We start from the raw sequence: 20,467 nt of genomic DNA on the forward strand, positions 1-20,467 counted from the left end.
AGCGACTTGCCCCGAGTCCCGTGAACATTAGTACTGACAGTCCTATTGCCTTCCCCGTGGGTCCGATAGCAGATCCTAGGTTGATAGCTCCCCGGCGCTGGTGGTGGGGGGGGGGGGTTTCTCTTAGTTAGTAGACATTTATGGGGAGGGGGTTTATTTTGGGGGTTTTAGGCTTGTTTGGAAAAGCAGACGACGGACAGTGCATTATCCGGACCAGCTCCAGCATCCTACTGACCCCCATTGCAATTCGCCGCCCGACCCCAGGGTTGTGGGCTGGTTGGCTGTGTACAGACTCTATGGAGGGGGGCCAGAGGGCTTTATTCTGTTACTATTGCTTATGATGCCATGCTGGTCGTTACTGTACTGATTTACTGATTCCTGCAATAAAAATATATTTAAAAAAAAAAAAAAATCAGGAGAAGGGGAAGCAATACAGTGCTGTTGACCATGATAATGCTCATAGTGGACCCTGGATAAAGTAGAATAGAGAGCATTGACTAAAGATGTGAACCAGCAAGATCATACTCATGAGGTAGATGTTTAAGAAGCCAATAGGGGTGATGGCCAAATATGAAGGTGGAGGGCCATGACGGAACAGGAGATAAGGAGGGAACGGAGGCTGATAATGCCAAATACACCCGCAGATTTAATGAACAAGACCACACTGAGGTTCACTGCAAGGTCAGAGACAGATAGGGCACTGGGTATCAAGCCTGCAATACATTTCCACGATACCATAAACCACCAAGGAACAAAGAGCAGCAGGCGAGAAAAGCACTGAATGTCACTGGGAGGAATATTAACATAAAATGGAAGGAAGTGAATGGCAGAGCACAGGTGGTGAAGGGATACAGACAAGTAATCACATTTAATCACAATGTGAACGTTCAGCAGTGTTAAAGGAAATGAGGGATGTTGTGCATATGTATGATATTGTTGCCTGGCTACAAACATAGAGGTCTATGGGATTGCCTGCTCCTTGGGAACCATTCACTGTAAAGTAACAATGAGGTCCAGTCTGTTGCTAATGCACCCCTTTGTTTTATGAGAAAGTTGGAGCATGCCTCATTGGTTGCTAAGGCAAGTTCCCTACCTCCAGAATCTGCGATATTGTTTGTTCTAGTAAGTCTGAGAAGTGTTGCATACTCGATATGTACCTTTGGGATCGCTGCAAGTTCTGTATAGGTTACAGTGAGTCCTAGTGGGCCATGCTATATACGATTGGAGTCTCGGGTCCAGGAGAGAAGTCTGCAGCGTGTTTGCATTTGGTCTCAATAGCCAAGAGTCTACATGTTCTCTCTGCTCCTTTAAAACATCTTGCAGCTCTGTACAGTACTTGCTCATTTAGGTGACAGTGAGGCTACCTTCCCTGGTTAGGTCTGATGGCTCAGTGGACTAATGCTACACTACAGGAAGTTCGAATGACCTCATCACCACAGGGCCAAATCTTGGTTGGCCCACCCAGCCTTTCATCCTTTTGAAGTCAATAAAATGAGTACTGTTGGAAATTGGGTTACTGGTAGAGGGGTTGACTGGGGTGAAGCCCTATCAATCAATACATCAATCAGGGATGTGTAGAGTGTGGCAAATGACCCTTGAGAGTCTGAAGGCACTGGAGTAGCTAACTGCTTGATGGGGATTGTTAAATCAAACAGCCATCTCTTGAGTCATTTCCTGAATTCCTGGAGCGATAGGGTGGTCAAAGCATCGAATGACCTCCCCTGCACCTCAGGGGAGGTCGTTCCATGCTTTGGCGGCCAGGTAGAAGAAGGAACATTCCTCGCTGTTGCTTTGGCGGATCCAGGTGGTGTCTGCAAGAAAGAGGGAGTCAGAACATAGCTGTCTGGTTTGCTGGTGGAAGCAAATGCGCTTGTTGATGTATGCAGGTCTTTCATTTTGCAGGGTTTATATGCGTGTGTCAACATCTTGAACTGGCATTTCTTTTGGATCGGGAGCCAGTGTAGCTTCGCGAGGTGCAGTGTGATGTGGGTCAGTCTGGGAAGGTCAAGGATGAGTCTTGCCGCTGAGTTTTGTATTGTCTGCAGTATCTTCAGGAGGTATGCAGTGATTCGTACATAGTGTGTGTTCCCGTAATCCAGCCTGCAGGTAGCAAAGGCATGTGTGACGGTACTTCTGGGGTTCACTGGGAGCCACCTGAAGATTTTTTGGCGCATGCGTAGAGTTCAGAAGCAGCTGGATGAGACTGTGTTTACCTGTTTCTTCATAGATAACTTTCTGTTCAATAAGATGCCGAGGCTGCAGGCGTGGTTTGTCGGGGTGGGATATGGGTTGAGTTTAGCAGGCCACCATGATTGGTTCCATGGTGAGGTGTTGTTCTCAAAGATGAGGACTTCCATCTTGTCCGTGTTGAGCTTGAGACAGTTATCCTTAATCCAGTCAATGACGTTCATTGTACATCTGTGGAAATTGGCTCTGGTGGTGAGGGGTTTTTTGACAGTGAGAAGATGAGCTGGGTGTTGTGCGATCTGACGGTGTTGGCCAGGGAGGGTCATGTACATTTTGGGGCTGAGGGGCGATCCATGGAGAACTTGGGTTCTGAGGTAAATGGTAGGGGACGGATTCTCAGGCTTAGCTTAGAGGCAATGTATAAAGTATTTACGCAGCACAGTGATAAAGTGAAAGAAGACACAACACAAGAAAAATCCCACACCAATTTAGAAAAATAAAATATAATACATTTTTGAGACCATAACAATAAAAAAAATTCAGGGGCATTCCCAGGGTCATGATTTCTCGTAAATCTGGGAATGCTTCAGATTCCATTCGTGTTGCGTGGGAACACCCACAGTAACATCCATGAAACGCCCCTTTCACACAGTGTTCTGCATAAAAGGGGCACATATTTACAAGGCCATGAAAAGCCACATTAGGTGGCTTTAACTGGCCTTGTATATATGCTGCGGCACCGTACACTGAACAAAGTGACGTTCCTGCGGCGTACAGTGCTGCAATAGGCCTCATAAATGAGGCCCTAATTTAAGGGTTTTCCACTACCAGGACATGTACAGCATCTTAAATACACTGCACCCTGCCCTCTGGGCTGTATAGGGCCTACCCTAGGGGGGACTTAAATGGATTAAAGAGGGAGGTTTGGGCCTGGGAAGAGGTTTATCTTAACAGGTCGAAATTGCAGTTTAAATCTGTACTCATAGGCTGCAATGGCAGTCCTGAGATATGTTTACAGGGCTACCTAAGTTAATTAAGTGGGTGACACAATAAGTGGTGTATGCCCACAGATAACATTTATATTACAGGCCCTGGGTATGTGTTGTACCACTTTACTAGGTACTTTCAGTAAATTAAATGTGCCAGTTGGGTGTAAGCCAATTTTACCACGTTTAAAAGAGCACAACCACTTTAGCTATGGTTTATCAGTGGTAAAGTGCACAGATCAGGAAAAATGGAGGAGGAAGGCAAAAGGTTTAAGGAACGATCACTCTATGGCAGTCAGGTCTAACACATGCCCCCCTAGTTGAACTTTGGTAGAATTACCCAACCTCCTGGGAGTTCTAATCACTAAGGCATAAGAACTTGGAGAAACCGTCAGCAATGCGCGGTCTGGCTCAGGCCGGTGTTCCACCGTAAAGTCCATTCCCTGTAGGGAGATAGACCACCTCAATTGCTTGGGATTCTCACCACTCATTTTCATGAGCCATCTGAGGGGTCTGTGGCCTGTCTTAACCTGGAAGTGTGTCCCAAACTGGTATGGTCTCAGTTTCTTCAGTGGCCAGACCACAGCAAAGGCCTCCCTCTCAATAGCACTCAACCTCTGTTCCCAGGGAAGTAACCTCCTGCTAATGATCGCAACAGGTGGTCTAGGCCCTCCTCATTGAACTGTGCTACGACAGCCCCCACGCCATGCTCCGAAGCATCCATCTGCACCATGAGCTCATTGGAGAAATACAGGAGCTGTACACATGGCTACCCTGAAGGAATCAAAATCTTTCTGACAGGTTTCTGTCCGGAAAACATTTTTGGGCTAAATATTCGAAGTCAGTTTAGTTAAGGGGGCAACAATGGTGCCATAACACTTGACACACCTCCTGTAACATCCGGTGAGACCCAGGAAGGTCTTCCCATTTGTCTGAGTTTTAGTGGGTTTCCAGGCCAGAATAGTCTTAATCTTAGCCTGGTGTGGCTTCACTTTGCCCACCCAGCAGGTGGCCAGATACACCATGGATCCCTGCCCTAGCTGACATTTATTGACCTTGATAGTCATGCTTGTCTGCTGCAAAGCCTGTAAGACCTCCTGGATGTGGTACAGGTGTTCCTCCCAGCTGGAGGTGAAGACAGCTATTTTGTCTAGGCTGACGGCACATAATACTTTCTTCCCAGCCAGGACCCTGTTCATCAACCCCTGGAAGGTGATAAGGGCATTCTTCTAACCAAAGGACATCACCCTGAACTGGAAGTGGCCAACTGGGGTTGAGAATGCTGATCTCTCTTTTACCCCTTCAGTAAGAGCAATCTGCCAGAATCTTGATGTGAGATCAGAGGTATTGCGGTACTTGGCAGGGCCCAGCCTGTCAATGAGCTCATCAGCTCGGGGGATGGGGTGTGCATCAGTCTTAGTGACTCAATTGAGCTTTTGTTAGTCCACGCAGAATCTGAGTTCTGGTGTGATGCCCTGCGGGGCAGCCTTGGGTACCAGCACGAACAAGCTTGACCAGAGACCGGTGGAGGGCTCAATCACCTATAACACCAGCATCTGAGAGATTTACTCCTTGATACTATTCCTCACCTTATCCAAAAGCCTGTACAATTTTTTTTACAGGCATACTGTCTCTAGTATACCAATGTGTCAGCATAATGGTGAGGGAGAACAGAGAAGAAAATTGCCCTAGCAACTGGCAACAGCCATTCTGCTGTCCTGGGGTAAATGTTGCTGAGAGGTTAACACCCTCTACTGACCCATTGTGCTCCTAGAAACACAGGAGGTCAGGAAGAGATTCACTCACCTATTCCACCCTGTCATCTGTCACCAAGACCATGGTGGCCTCAGATCTCTTACAGTATGATTTGAGGCGGTTCATGTGGAGCACCCTTAAGGAATTTTTAGGGGTCTTGAGATCCACCAGGTAGGTGGCATGCCCCTTCTGGCCCTTCACCTCGTATGGGTCTGTCTAGCAATCCTGGAGAGCTCTGGGTTCTACAGGCTGCATGACCCACACCTTATAGCCAGGTTGAAACTCCACCAGAGTGGCCTTCTGGTTGTGCTAAGAGAGTTTCATTAATTCCTGACAGACCTCAAGATTATCTTTCGTCTTTTTTCAGAAGCACTGCAACTGGCCCCCCTTAAAGCCCATTTCCTGTAGGAAGAAAGACCACCTCAATTGCTTGGGATTCTAACCACTAATTTTCATGAGCCAGCTGAGGCGTCTGTGGCCTGTCTTAACCTGGAAGTGAGTCCCAAACAGGTATGGTCTCAGCTTGTTCAGTGAGCAGACCACAGCAAAGGCCCCCCTCTCAATAGCACTCAACCTTTGTTCCCTTGGAAGTAACCTCCTGCTAATGATAGCAACAGGTTGGTCTAGGCCTTCCTCATTGAACTGTGCTAAGACAACCCCCACGACATGCTCCGAAGCTTCAAACAGAACCATGAACTCCTTGGAGAAGTACAGGTGTTGTACACATGGCCTCGTTGAGGGAATCAAAAGCTTTCTGACAGGTTTCTGTCTTTGGGCTACTTGTTCGAAGTCAATTTAGTTAAGGGGGCAACATGGGTGCCATAACACTTGACACACTTCCTATAACATTCAGTGAGACCCAGAAAGACATTCATCTTAGTCTGGGTTTTAGTGGGTTGCCAGGCCAGAATAGTCTCAATCTTAGCCTGGTGGGGCTTCACTTTGCCCTGCCCAGCATGTGGCCAGATACACCATGGTGCCCTGCCCTATCTGACATTTATTGTCCTTGAAAGTCATGCCTGTCTGCTGCAAAACCTGAAACACCTCCTGGATGTGGTACAGATGTTCCTCCCAGCTGGAGATGAAGACAGCTATTTTGTCTAGGCTGACGGCACATACTGCTTTCTTCCCAGCCAGGACCCTGTTCATCAACCCATGGAAGATGATACGGGCATTCTTCAAGCCAAAGGACATCACCCTGAACTGGAAGCGACAATCTGGGGTTGAGAATGCTGATCTCTCCTTTATCGCTTCAGTAAGAGCAATCTGCCAGAACCTTGATGTCAGATCAAAGGTATTGAGGTACTTGGCAGTGCCCAGCCTGTCAATGACCTCATCAGCTGGGGGAATGGGGTGTGCATCAGTCTTAGTGACTCAGTTGACTTTTTGGTAGTCCATGCAGAACCTGAGTTCTGGGGTGATGCCCTGCGGGGCAGTCTTGGGTACCAGCACGAACAAGCTTGACCAGAGACCGGTGGAGGGCTCAATCACCTATAACACCAGCATCTTAGAGATCTACTCCTTGATACTGGTCCTCACCTTATCCAACCGCCTGTACATTTTGTTTTTACAGGCATACTGTCTCTGGTATCTATGTCATGGGTATACCAATGTGTCAGCACAATGGTGAGGGAGAACAGAGAAGAAAATTGCCCTAGCAACTGGCAACAGCCATTCTGCTGTCCTGGAGTCAAAGTAGCTGAGAGGTTAATACCCTCTACTGACCCATTGTGCTCCTTGAAAGACAGAAGGTCAGGGAGAGATTCACTCACCTTTTCCACCCCGTCATCTGTCACCAAGAACATGGTGGCCTCAGATCTCTTATAGTATGATTTGAGGCGGTTCATGTGGAGCACCCTTAAGGAATTTTTAGGGGTCTTGAGATCCACCAGGTAGGTGGCATGCCCCTTCTGGCCCTTCACAGTGGCGGCTCGTGACATTTGAAAGTGGTGAGGCGTACCATTATTCTCGTACTGCACTGCGGCGAGTGACCTTAGCGAGCGAGCTTGAACAACCTATGGGGCGGCAAATTTGAGGAATCAGGAAGGTTAATACAGCAATTAGTGCTGGGCGTAAACTGGCCTCACAGACTCTGCCTATTTATTCCCTGCTAAGTAGAAGAGAGAGCACTACACCAGGTGTTTGAAATGCATTTTTACATGGAATCCTGCCAAACACCGAACTGATGCTCTTTATCGAAAGGCAGAGTGAGCTGAAAACTCTGTGTCCAGCTCAGCATGTGTGCATACAAACTAGAACATTCATGCAGAGATGGACCCTTCGCACTGCAAGATTGATGATTCACCTCCAGCATGCAATCTACCTTATTTTAAAAAGAGATTGGTCATCGAATCAGCTTCATAATGAACATACGCAGGTTCTTCAAATGGCTTCACAGTAAACATTCATCATGACATGCCATCTTATGTGCTCCCATAATTAACACACAGACCACCTAAACGGCCCTTGAAATAAGAGGAAATGAACGAGCTAACCTCTCATGTAGACCACCAGCTCTCTTTATAAATACACACGCGGAGAGCAAATCCAATAGCAGCGTGGTGAATCTTTGTCAATCATGTTGGTCAGAGTTTTGTCAAATGAAACGCCGCTTATTCCACCTAAGAAAGTTTATTTTGCCTCATTATACTAAGTACGGGATTACTTAAAGTGCACTGCTGGTGGTGATAGTGATATTTTGCACAAAGGCGCCATTCAGTTCAATGTTACACATTGTACAACTACAATTGTCACTACGCTCCATTTCTTTTTGTCGTGATCAAAACGCCTTTGCAACTGCAATTAGAACTATTTATACTAATCATCATAACTTAGGTTTTTATATAGCGCTTCGAGCCGCACTCCCGCCCGTGCCAAGCGCTCTAAATAAGGAATGGCAATAAGTATCAGTGTTTTGTATTGTATCTCTCTCTCGTGGCCCTCTATACTACTGCTTGCAACGGCCAGTCATTGCCCCCTTAATTTGAGTGAATCTCACGCTCTGGGGTGGTGCAAGAGTTACTCACAAGAAAGATTGTTTGGGGGTTGATCGTTAGGGCAATTTAAGTAAGATGGCATCATATTCAAGTAAGATCAATGATTAACCAGACACGCTCACATGAAAAGAAAAAGAAGCAGATGCGGCTCGCACTCTCGGGGGGCGGGGGGGAGATTAAAATAAACAAAACTTACCGGGTCCGCCGTCCGCACCGCCTCTGCTACGACTTCCGAGTTCCGCGTTAGCAATGGCGCCTTCAATGTTACCGCGTCACTTGAGTGGCAAGTGAAGTCAGCCAGCAGCGCCAGGATTGGCTTAGGGCATGGTTATTCGCTGGCCGCCTGCCCATTAGGAGACCGAGGTTTGAGCCTGTGCTCAAACCTCGCCCTCCTAATGGGCATGCACCAACCAGAGCAGCAGACACAAGTGCGCATGAGTGGGCACGGCTGAAAAATTCGCCTCCTTTCCCACTCATGCGCATATGTGTCTGCTGCCTGCCCCTGACAAAATGCCTGTCAGTCAACATGATGCCAGACCGCCCACACCTTCAGACTTTGAAGGGGTGGGTGGTCCAACGTAATTTCTGACTGACCTGATTGTCAGTTCTCCCTCGGCGAGTCTGAACTTAAGTAAACTGAGAGTTTACTTAAGTTCAGAGACACCGAGGGAGCTGCAGGCGGGGGGGGGGCAACGCCCCAACACCCCCAATGGACCCACCGCCACAGGTTCTTCATCTCTAATGGTTCTGTCCAGCGTCCTGGAGAGCTCTGGCCTCAACAGGCTGCATGACCTGCACCTTCTAGCCAGGTTGAAACTCCACCAGAGTGGCCTTCTAGTTGTGCTAGAGAGAGCTTCATTAATTCCTGACAGACCTCAAGATTATCTTTCATCTTTTTTCAGATGCACTGCATCTGGTTACAGATTTAAAGATGCCAGCATGTAGCTGACTACATCCTGAGGGTTTTCTTTGTGAGCTGTCTCCCACCCCACTCTTGCAAGGATGAGAAGTCCCATAACAGGGTGTCTATAGAAGAATTCAAATCAGCTAAATCCAAATCCCTTCAGTGGCACCTCGTGTAGGTGCACAGCAGGCACAGCAAGATGACATCCCACTTCGGCCTCATGGGCACAAGCAGGCCCATAATCATTCCTTTCAGGGTCTTGTTAAATCTCTCAACTCGATTTTTTGTTAGAGGGTGATAGGGTGTGGAGAATTTATAAGCTACCCCACACTCATCCCACATGGACTTCATGGACTCTAAAATTAAGTTAGTGCCTCTGTCAGACACTACTTCCTTAGAGAAGCCTATGTGGGTAAAAGTCTGCAGCAGGCCCTAACCACCGCAGATGCTTTCACTGACCTCAGGGGGATGGCCTCTGGGCACTGTGTGGCGTGGCCCACCAAGATGACTGTGAACCTGTTGCCCAGGGCAGTTACAGGCTCCAGAGGACCAGCATTGTATATTCAACCCTCTCAAGGGGGGTGCAATTGACAGGCAAAGGAGTCATGGGAGCCTTGATATTTTCTTTGCTTTCCTGCTGGCCTGGGGGGTGGATAGGACCTGCAGAACATGTCTGAGGCTATCTTCATCCGGAGCAAACAGAAGTGGCTGGCAAATGTCTTGTCCTGCCAGGGGTATATCATGAGCAAAATCTGGTAGGAAGGATCTGTAACACTAAGGGACCACCAGCATTTGGGCTGACCCACGTTTAGGAACCCTAGGCTCACTACAAAGGAGGTCCTTCTCCCAACTGATAAGTAGATAACCAGAGATATCACTTGCTGTTTGGTCCCCAGCTTACCTCCTCAAGCCTAGAATTGGGTACTCCTTCTATGTTGTGCAGAATTACTCCCTGGTGGGCCCACCCTCAACTTGCCATCCAGCAATTTCAGGCAGGCCTCCATAGGTGACAATGTCCTCCCCAGTAGACTCAGGTGCAGAATTCTCAGGTGCCCCAATCAACTGGACTGCTTGAACTTCAGGGGTGGGTTTCCCATGCCCCCTGCCCTTCCTCTTGTTGGCTGCTGCCTGCTCCACTGATTTAGGCTCCAGCCTTCCTTGACTCCCCTATTGGGCAGCCATGGACCTTGTGGTCTTACAGTCCTATCCAGGTAAGCCTAACATCTGGTAGGACCTGTGCTCCACTTTTCTAGACTGTGTGCTTTAGGCCATTGCCTAACAAACAATCTACAGCCTTGGCAGGGCTCAAAGCTGCTTTTAAAGAACCTGAGTCCCCCCCTCCTCAAATGGAACCAGAGCCACTGGGTAGTGACTCTCATGGCTGTATGTAACTATGACCTCATGGAATGCATTAGAGAGGACCTGCTCTGAGGATACCAGATGACACTCCACAGTAGTCATACTGGCTCCTGTGTCTCTCAGAGGCTCCACCGTTGTCCCGTTGATGGTGACCCACTGCCTATACTTAATGGTAGTGGAAGACATATGGAGTTTTGGCACCATCTCTCCATCCCCTAGAGACACTAAGGTATCATCTGTCCTCTCCCGCAAGCTAACTGGGACCACCTCCTCTCCAAGCACTATACTCAGCAACCTAGGTGTCTGCCCACCGGTGGGGGGCTGTGCCCTCTTGAGACATTTGATGACTCACTTGCAGTGTACATACTTGAGCACTCAGTACACTGGGGATAAACCTCCCTGTCTTATGATCAAAGAATCCCTTCTTCTTCCAATTAAGGTTGGGACTGCTTACTATGGTTCCATTGGGAATTACTTCGGGGACCTTTAGATAACTCCTTATTACGTTCTTCTCTTCTCTCTTTCTTCAGACCACCCTTCTGGTGATCCCCCTCCTCCACCCCCAGATACCTTTTTGGACACACTGGTGCTGACGCAGAGGTCTAACTCCTTAGCAAGCTCCCTGGGATCAGTGACCTTACTACCAACTAGATGCTGGCACAGCTCTGTGAAACCAATATTGAACCTGTGCTCTTTCAGCATCAAATTAAACTACCAAGTAAAATCATCGACTCTTCTGCCCCACACCCAACCAGTCAGCCCCTTACTGGCATAATCAGGAAAATCCACCCAAGATTGGTTCTGCAGCTTTTGGCTATTCCTGAACCTTATGTGATACTTCTGTGAGATGAGTCCAAACTAGAGATCTCTAGAACATAAAATCAGATGCAGAATCTGTGACTTTAAATTTGAATCTTTGCTACATTTGATTTGTTGTTGTCCCGGTATGTTGCAGTCTCGTCAGAACCTTTTAAAACAAATATGGCTGCGCAACGGGGTACGTACAGTGAACGAAGCAACTTTGGTTCTCTTTTCCTGCACTACACCACAGGACTTGGCCAGATTTGGGAGATACATGGCCGACTTGCGTGTTAGGCTTATGGAAGAAGAGGGGCCAGGCAACCTGGTCTGTTAAATAAGTATTCTCTAATTAGCCGGAACTGACAATCACTTTTAGTTTTATAAATGTATATAATATATCTTCTTACTCGGTATTTATACGGTTGTATGTAAACCCATTGTTTTTTACAAGAATGTCTTTTTTTAAACAATTGGTCTAATTTGCTTTTAAAATTCCATGTAAGTTATATTGCAGATGATGTTAAGTAACTGTGCAATACAAAAATAAAATACATACATATCTCTAGCGAGTCCAAATTTGGTGACAAGGATGGTTGTTATTGTGAGGTACTTCATCTGGTCCCCCTGCTCCAGTTTGAGTAAGGCATCCCTTCCCACTGTATGCATTTGTCTCCAGAGTGATGCCCCCCAAAACACTTCTGGGATCCTCTGCCTCCTAACCGAAGCATAGGGTCATAGACAGAAACCCACTTGTCTGTGTCATCCCCTACCACAGAGCTGAGCACCATATCTTTAGGTATATGATATTTGTTGTTCCCCTCTGACACTGTAGGTTGATGGGCTGTGCTTGTATGTCTATAAGGATCATTTCTTAAGCTGATCACTGTAAAGCTAGTCTCTCCTCCATCTTGAGTTTGGCCATTTGCAACTGAAACGCCCTTTCTGCCTTCCTGTCTCCCAGCTCCTTTGGGAACAGGCCATGTTAAGATACACTGCTTTCTGCTCTGGCAGGGAAATTAGTCCTCTCCTCCCATGAAAGCTGCATCTCAGGGCTGGTGTCCAAGCCCTGCTCCTGCTCATCCCTATCATCCTCCTCATTCCCATTCTCATTCCCATCCTCAGTAAAGGTGGACATCCGTCAAGGCCCTATGAGCTTTCTGAAGCTCCAACTTTGTAGGGCCCTTCTTAGTTAATAGTCCCCTTTCCTTACAGAACAGTTTGAGCTAAACCACAGCGTAACTTTCCAGGCTGGCCAGCTCAAACTCCATTACTACAGGTATGGTCACAGGCAGTCAGGTAGAAATGAGAGTAGATTTGCAGAAAGCAAAAGAACCAATCAGGAGGATTCAAAGTACTTATCTGGGATTTTAGTGTAACATAAAATCACTGTATGGCACTGCACAAACACAAATCCAAATCTCACCGCTGACCACCAATGTTGAAATTGGTTTACTGGTTGGGGGGGATGAAGCCCTATTTAGGCAGCCATCACAGTCTCTGTCAGAGTGAAACACAAGCAACTCTAAATTAATCCGTGCTTAACCCTCCGGTAGCTTGGCACAAAAGCAGTCATTCTTGACTTAGAGGAAAGGTGTAAAGTATTTATGTAGCACTTCAAACAGTAATGCAGTGAACACACACCACGAGAAAAATCCTACCCCAATTTAGAAAAATAGAGTCAAATGTAATAAATTGCTTGAGAGAAAAACAACAAATATCCAATCATTAGAACCAGAGATGTGCAATTTTAAAGGTTTAAGGGCCAGATGTAGGAGCATTAATACCGGTCGGAAATGGCCGATTTCAGCCGTTTCCGACCGGTATTTGGCTTTTGAGATGTAGGGGGCATCTGATTTACAGAATCCGTAAATTTACCGATTCGGTAAATATACAGAATCGGTAAAATACCGAATCGGTAAATTTACAGATTCTGTAAATCAATATGTAGGTGGCACTTCACAGAGTGCCACAGGCCCTTTAGGAGTCGGTATACCACCCAATCCTATTGGGTGGTAAAATACAGAATTCAGGTGTGCATGCACATCTGTGCATGCGCACCTGTGCCATGTGACACACAGACATGCCCTTAGGGCATGCATGTGTGCCACATGTCACACAAGCCTGTACTTGGGGTGCTAGAGGATGTCAAAATGACACCCCCTGCACCCTTGCAGGATTCGGTATTTACTGAGTCTGTAAATACCGAATCGGTATTTCCCATTGATTCCTATGGGCCTCAAGGCCCACAGGAATCAATGGGAAATACCGATTCGGTATTTACCGAATCGGTAAATGCCGAATCTTACAGATTCGGTAATTGTGTTTTAAAAATTATCTACATCTGCCTCCTTCTAATTTACCGATTCATAAATACTGAATCAGTAAAATTCGGTATTTATGAATCGGTAAATTAGATTTACCTACATCTAGCCCCAAGTGCCTAAAAGGCAAAGCACAAAATGCCAACTGTGGTTATCTGTTTGTCCAAATACTCGGGCAAAGTCATAAGTTCAGACCGACCCCAATGGAGCATGGGCCGGATACAGGGACCAAATTAGACATACTGAACAAGACTACCTTAAATCTTGGTAGTGGAGTGCTGCGAGGTCCCGTGTCGAGGATGTGTTGTCCAGTCAAGCAATGCACTGTCCTGGTGTGGCGATGCAATGTGCAGCAGCGGTCCTAGAATACGCCGAAGTGGTGATGCAAGGTCCTAAATTGTTGGTGAGGATGCAATCGTTGAGGGGCTTGCAACGCGAGGTCCTGCATTAAAGATGTGTTGTGCACAGGCTGGTTCCAAAGAAGCTGCTAGCTTGTGATGGGGAGTCCTGTAAACTTATTGAGGATGCCATCAATGAGGGGCTTGCGGCGTATTGAGGATGTGTCATACAGTGGCGGTTCTGAGGAGGCTGCAGGCTGCTTTGTGAAGTCCTGCATCTGGGATGCGTTGCATATCCATTCCGATGCGTAGTTTTGGAAGGCAAATGCATTGAGATGCAATTCTGATGAGGAGTTTGGGAGGTGAACGTTGGCTCTGCTTAGACCATAGCTGTGCTGGCAGAGCACCTTCAAGTCCACTTCCAAGGTTCCACCTTTGGGGTAGCACCATTTGGGGGACAACACTCACGGCAGACTAGATAGCTAAAGCAAGATAGTTGAAGCCTGTTCTTTTCCTGAGGCTTCTGATCAGAAGTCCAGCCAACTGGCCCTTGGAGTCACCCTGGTTGTCCTGAGTTCAAGATGCAGGTTCAGTCGTTCATCAGGCAGAAGGGCAACAGAGTAGTAGTCCTTTGTACAGAGAAGCACAGCAGTACTTCTGAGTCTTCCACAGTTCCAGAGGTGTACTGACTGGTGCATGACTAGCCAATACAAGTGTTTGTTGTTTATGTAGGTATTGTTTGGGTTTGTGGTTGTAGGCTTCGCTTTCCTTGGTGGGCTGTTTAAGCAAATGTATTCAACTTTAGGGGATTCATGCTCACATTTTAGTTGGTGATGACTGTACTAGACAATATCTGCCATCCATGGGATGCTTCCCCTTCAGTATGGGATATGTAAGGATTTTGAGCAGGTTGAAAAGGGTTTTTAACAGTAGCGGCTGCAACAGGACCTGGGTGGTGAGCGGGGGAATAAATAAGAAAACATAAATAAAAAACAACACTTACCTTAAATGGCTGCCGCCTCTCCCATCCTCCATTCCTTCAACATCTTCCTGCACTCCCGGTCAGCAGCAGGAAGTAGTCGCACTGCCAGCCTTCCCTTAGCCTATCACAATGCTCACTGCAGCATTGCTATTGGACCGAGTGCTGTGGATTGACGCTCAGATGGGAACTGGGAGGGTTTGCATGTTCCTCACCAGGCTATGTAATGCAGCCTGGTGGGGGACACGCAAAGTGCACAGGACGGGAAACATCCGGAATAATGACTATAGAATAACGAGTTCCAGAGTGACGCAAGCCAAACAACGACTAGCCTGAACAAAGACTTAGCCTGGTTGAGGCTAAGTCGGTCTAGTGTTTGTTATGGGCGTTGGTAGGAAAGAGCGAAGGACAGAAACAGGACAGGTAAGAGGGGTTTGGGGTAATTTTTAGAGGGTGGCAGGGGTTCAGGGTAGTTTTTAGGGGATGGGGGTTCGGGGTAGTTTTGGGGGTTGGGAGGGGTTGAGGTTAGTTTTTTGGGGATGGGAGGCATTCAGATTCGTTTTTAGGTGGTGGGGAGGTTCTGGGTAGTTTTTACGGGGTTGGAGGGGTATGGGATAGTTTTTAGGGAGTGGGAGGGATTTAGGTTAATTTAAAGGGGGTGGGATGGGTTTGGGTCTGTTTTTCAGGGTTGTAGGTTCGGTGCAATTTTTAGGAGGTATCGGGGTTTGGGGTAGTATTTAGATGGTGAGGGGGATTGGGGTAGTTTTTAAGAGGTTGGGGTGTATTTAGGGCTCAGGGAAGAGGGAGGGTGATCGTAACATTAGCCACGGATGGCAGTTTACCATGCATGCCTGTACCACGAAAATTGTGGTAAAGGAATGCGTGGTAAAAAAAATCACGGTTAAGATGCAGTTGTTGTAGAGATCGCGTTGTTAAGGTATCTTGTTGAGGAACTCGTTGTTCTAAAATACAACTGCACAGGACTGCTTGGGGTGTGGCCAAGCAGTCCTGCACACATCAGGAGTGAAAAAAGATCCTCTCCCTACTCCGCCAGCCCCGCTCTGCCCCGCCCGAGAGCCACTGAAGTATAAAGGAAAAAATAAAATTATGATAACAGTAGTTATCATTTTATTTTTTATTTTGTACAGTGGGGCGACACTCCTCCGCCTTACCGCAGGAGCCGCTACTGATTTTTAATCAGTCGGTTGGAAATATATGCTGTTTTTATATGTGAACAAAACAGGTGATGGACAGAATGTGGATCAATGTCACACATTCACCCCAGTCCAAAGATCTGGGCCCAAATCCATCGTTTTTTTGCACTCCACACCACCCTGGGTTAGACAATGGCGATATGCAAATCAGCTCTGACCCTGTGCCCCATGGGAACAGTCCAGTCCGAACTACAAAAGCCATGTCCTTCCCAGAACGGAATCAAGCATCCGAGGACCGGACCGGTTTCGAGGTAACACCTCTCATCAGCCCGGCTAGCTTGACTCCAGTGGTGTGGAGTGCCTGGGACCCACGTCTGAGCATCCCCAGCGCACTTACGGCGGTAATTGCAAACAAAACAGGTGGTGGACAGAATGTGGATCAATGTCACACATTCACCCCAGTCCAAAGATCTGGGCCCAAATCCATCGTTTTTTTGCACTCCACACCACCCTGGGTTAGACAATGGCGATATGCAAATCAGCTCTGACCCTGTGCCCTATGGGAACAGTCCAGTCCGAACTACAAAAGCCATGTCCTTCCCAGAACGGAATCAAGCATCCGAGGACCGGACCGGTTTCGAGGTAACACCTCTCATCAGCCCGGCTAGCTTGACTCCGGTGGTGTGGAGTGCCTGGGACCCACGTCTGAGCATCCCCAGCGCACTTATTGCGGTAATTGCAAACAAAACAGGTGATGGACAGAATGTGGATCAATGTCACACATTCACCCCAGTCCAAAGATCTGGGCCCAAATCCATCGTTTTTTTGCACTCCACACCACATATGTGAGCTACTAGCAAAGATTGCTTTCGGCCTCTCTGGGCGTGACTCACCCATTCCTTATCCAGGAGATAATGTATCATAATAATATAAGGAAATGGAGGCAGAAACACTTCTGAAAACTGCCCATAGTCCTTAGTCAAGTGTATTTAAAAGAAGACGCCATGAGAAGGGTCAGGTTATTATTTCATGGTACAGTGTAAGAATTCCTACCAACACGTGTGTCCCTCAGCTTATAACCTCATTAGATTCTATAAGGATGAGGAAGGAAGCCACTGTGGAGAACAATAAGGGCTGCAGAGAAAGAGGCAAAAATACAGAGAAATATCCCTTACTCAAATAATCAGACTTTCGAATTAATTGGTGTCCCGTGAGTTATTGCACTGCAAGCATGTACATTTCTATGCTAAAGACACACGTAAAATGTTAGAACACTGGTCACTAATAAAGGGCTAAACGATCATAAAGAAATACATATGTACATTATCACTTTGGTCAGTGTCTAGTGAAATACACTTCATAGTGAATTCACTGAGAACAGCACATTTATATATAGGTACAAGCAGTTAACCCCTAAAGTGCCAAGCCTTCCCACAAGTGCTGAACCATTTTTATTATGCTTAGGGGCAGTTTGTGCTTAGGGCTTCATTATGGGTTTTTTTTTTTTACACAAGATTTATTCAAGTTAAATTTGCATCCTTTTTTTCACCACATGCTGAGGATTTTTGAGGGTGCCCAAGGTTTGTGGATTCCACTGGTGGGAACTGAGAAAATTGCCAATGTGTTGCAACACTGTGCTGTGTCAGAACATATGCTTATTTTCTTAGAATGGCATCCACAATAGGTTTTCTGTGTGAAAATCATCCTTTTCTAAGCTTTTTCACCACAAGTTTTACAGTTTTCTAACTAGTAGCAATTTTTTCTTATTTTGTGGTTTCTGCCTACTTGCAGTTTGAAGTGGACCCAAGCGTGAAACCCAAGGGTGAAACCAGAAAACTGTGCATTCCTGAAATGTAAAGACGATTTGGAATTCAGCAAGTGGCAATTTCTCTAGTTTGCTTGGGGTTATCCAAACAAAACTACTCAGTGGAATAACAAGCATTTGCAATGCAATTGGTCTCTGCTTTGTACCTTATATGTATTTAGCTATGCAGCACATTAGCCTGTGTGCTGGAACATCTACTGTTCTTTAACGTAGAGGGAAAGTAAGCACCAAACAGCGTGACACGCCAGATATGGGAACACATGGAGAGAAATATTGCCTTTCAGCGGGAAATGGTATAGTCCAAAGCACTATAAAAGCAGGGCCTTCGGTGATCATATCACTGAAAATACAAGATTTGAATTTTTTTTTATTGTGTACGGGTGCTCGTGGAAGACAATTTCAATGGACTGGATTCTAGAGAATGCTAAAGTGATTCTGGTATTTTACTGACCTCTGCTGGTCGTTTTATATCAAGAAAGTTAAATCGAGGCAGTTGTCTGAAAATTTTTAAAAAATAAAGTCCCTCAGCAGAAAGCAATTCTGGTATTTTACTGACCTCTGCTGGTCGGATTCTATCAAGACAGTTAAATAGAGGCAGTTGAACAAAAAAAAATCCCTAAGCAGAAGCAGACGAGTCCTAGAGCTGATCTCCAGAGGCCACAAAGTACATACACATATAAGTAAATACTAAAGTATATACTAAAGTATTTACAAGAGGTCTTGAATGCTCGACCTAAAAAACGAATAACGTTAAATATGAAAAAATAGAAAGATGTGACAATGTTTTCACTTGTAAAAAAAAAATCCTAATCACAGTCCTACAAAAGTAATAAATGATTATGACTGCCAGTTCACAGCGATTTGTGGTGTTTGTTATTTATCCATAAAACATGCAATATCCATAGCTATCAATTGAGCTGTAGCCTCTAATGATATTCCATTGTGTACTCTTAAAAAATCAATTCATACAATGAAACATAATGAATGATTGTGGGTATGAAAGAAGTCTAAAAGTTTTTGTATGTCTGCTAAAAGATAATGAGGTTACGTGTGCTGATTATTTCTGCTTGTGTGAATTTGGGCTCATGTGATTTAGATGCCAATTGCAAAATGTGTTCTTTGTTGAACAATCGCTCATGTTTTAAAACCAAAAATGAAGAGAACTTCAACTGATACAGAAAATGTTCTTCTGTTCAGTGTTCCCAAACTTCTTCTAATAAAACCTGTACCCACTTATGTGGATGGGCTTATCATCCGCAAAAAGAAAGGCTCCGAAACGCAACAAGGAAACACCATGATTTTTCCATTGAAATTAACTTGTTCTGTTCAATGTAGGTAGCTGAGGTATTTTGGCCTGCAGTGCATTCATGAACATCTACCAACCCTAGACATTCCTGAAAACTATACACCAAGCTGAGACCATGGTGGTGTGACTTGTGTGGATCTTGCTAGGTTTTCTTACCACATCATGCAAACACCGAACTTTGGCTAGCTAAAAAATCATGGACTTTACTCACATTTCTTTGATGGAAAGTTCTGAAATCTGCAGCAATTGCCAGCATTTCTGTTAGTCAATATTTCCATACTTCTCACAATAAACATGGTACCCCACTTGTATTGATGGGACTACTGTCCGTGACAGGAATGTCCCCAAAATGCAACATGGAAACATCAAGATTTTTCCTCTGAAATTCATTCACGCTGCCAATGTGGGTAACTGTAGTACTTTAACAAAATATATATAAATGGAACAGTTGCTCAGTACTTAGAAGTTGATAGAATCTCATATGAATAGTGTGACACTTCGTGGAAAAAGGGCATATTATTGAAATTCCAGTTAATATAAAGAAATCATATAGATCACATAGGTGCAAATGTAGTTCAACACAGGTATTATTATCAGCCTTCACCTCCCTAACCCCGGAAACCCACCCTCCATCATCCCCATAGTTAGCCTAGATGCTTCTTTGCGTGTGTATAATTAGCCCCAAACCTTTTCAAATTTTCTTGTACAGCCCAGACTTCGATAACTCTTCTGCTTCGTTTGTTGGCACAAGTGTAAGTCCTTTTCCCAATCTTGGACACCTGGATGCCTTCGCAATGTTCCTTTTCGCTATCCCGGTCACCAACATTAAACAGGTGTTCTAATATCTGGACCCGGTGACTTCTCCTGGTATGTGTAATAACTGCCATCTGGCCTCCAATGGGACTACAAAACCTGTGACTTTGGCCATAATTTGCACCTCCTCTTTCCAGTATTGGTGCGTCACAGGGTATTTCTAAGGGATATTAAAAAGTGACCCCACCATTCCGCACCCTCCAGCACAGAGGACTGCGTCATACCGCCCCAGACGATGTAGAAAAGATCTGGAATAAAAGGATCTATGTAATATCCATAACTGTATTAGATGGAAGCAGGCTCTTATGGCAACCCCTCTAGGGCTCTAAAGCGTCTTCACCTAGTCCTCATCCTCGATAAGTCCTATATCTCCTTCCCACGCTTCTCACAGGGAGCGCAGAAGCTCAGAAGAATTGTTCATTATGTTCTCATAGATCAGGGTGATCAACTTGGCTGGCATAGGGTATAGCAGTAATCGGTGTGGGCTGGATTCCGACAATTCCTCTCCATCTATCACACAGCACTTTAACACATGGCCTGACTGCAAGTAACTAAATCGTTCTGTCTAACCCATCTCAAATTCCCTCTGTATTTATTCGAAGGTCAGTAATGCCCCACTCTCCAAACGTTTGGCCTCTCTCCAGGCCCTCGCAACTGTCTAAGTGCGTATGGGCAACAAACTACTTTGATTCCTGTTGCATAGGATTGCTGAGTAATCTCAGCCTACCGTAGCCTTCCGGGTG

The sequence above is a fragment of the Lissotriton vulgaris genome, chromosome 10, assembly GCF_964263255.1.
Source record: "Lissotriton vulgaris chromosome 10, aLisVul1.2, whole genome shotgun sequence".
NCBI lineage: Eukaryota > Metazoa > Chordata > Amphibia > Caudata > Salamandridae > Lissotriton > Lissotriton vulgaris.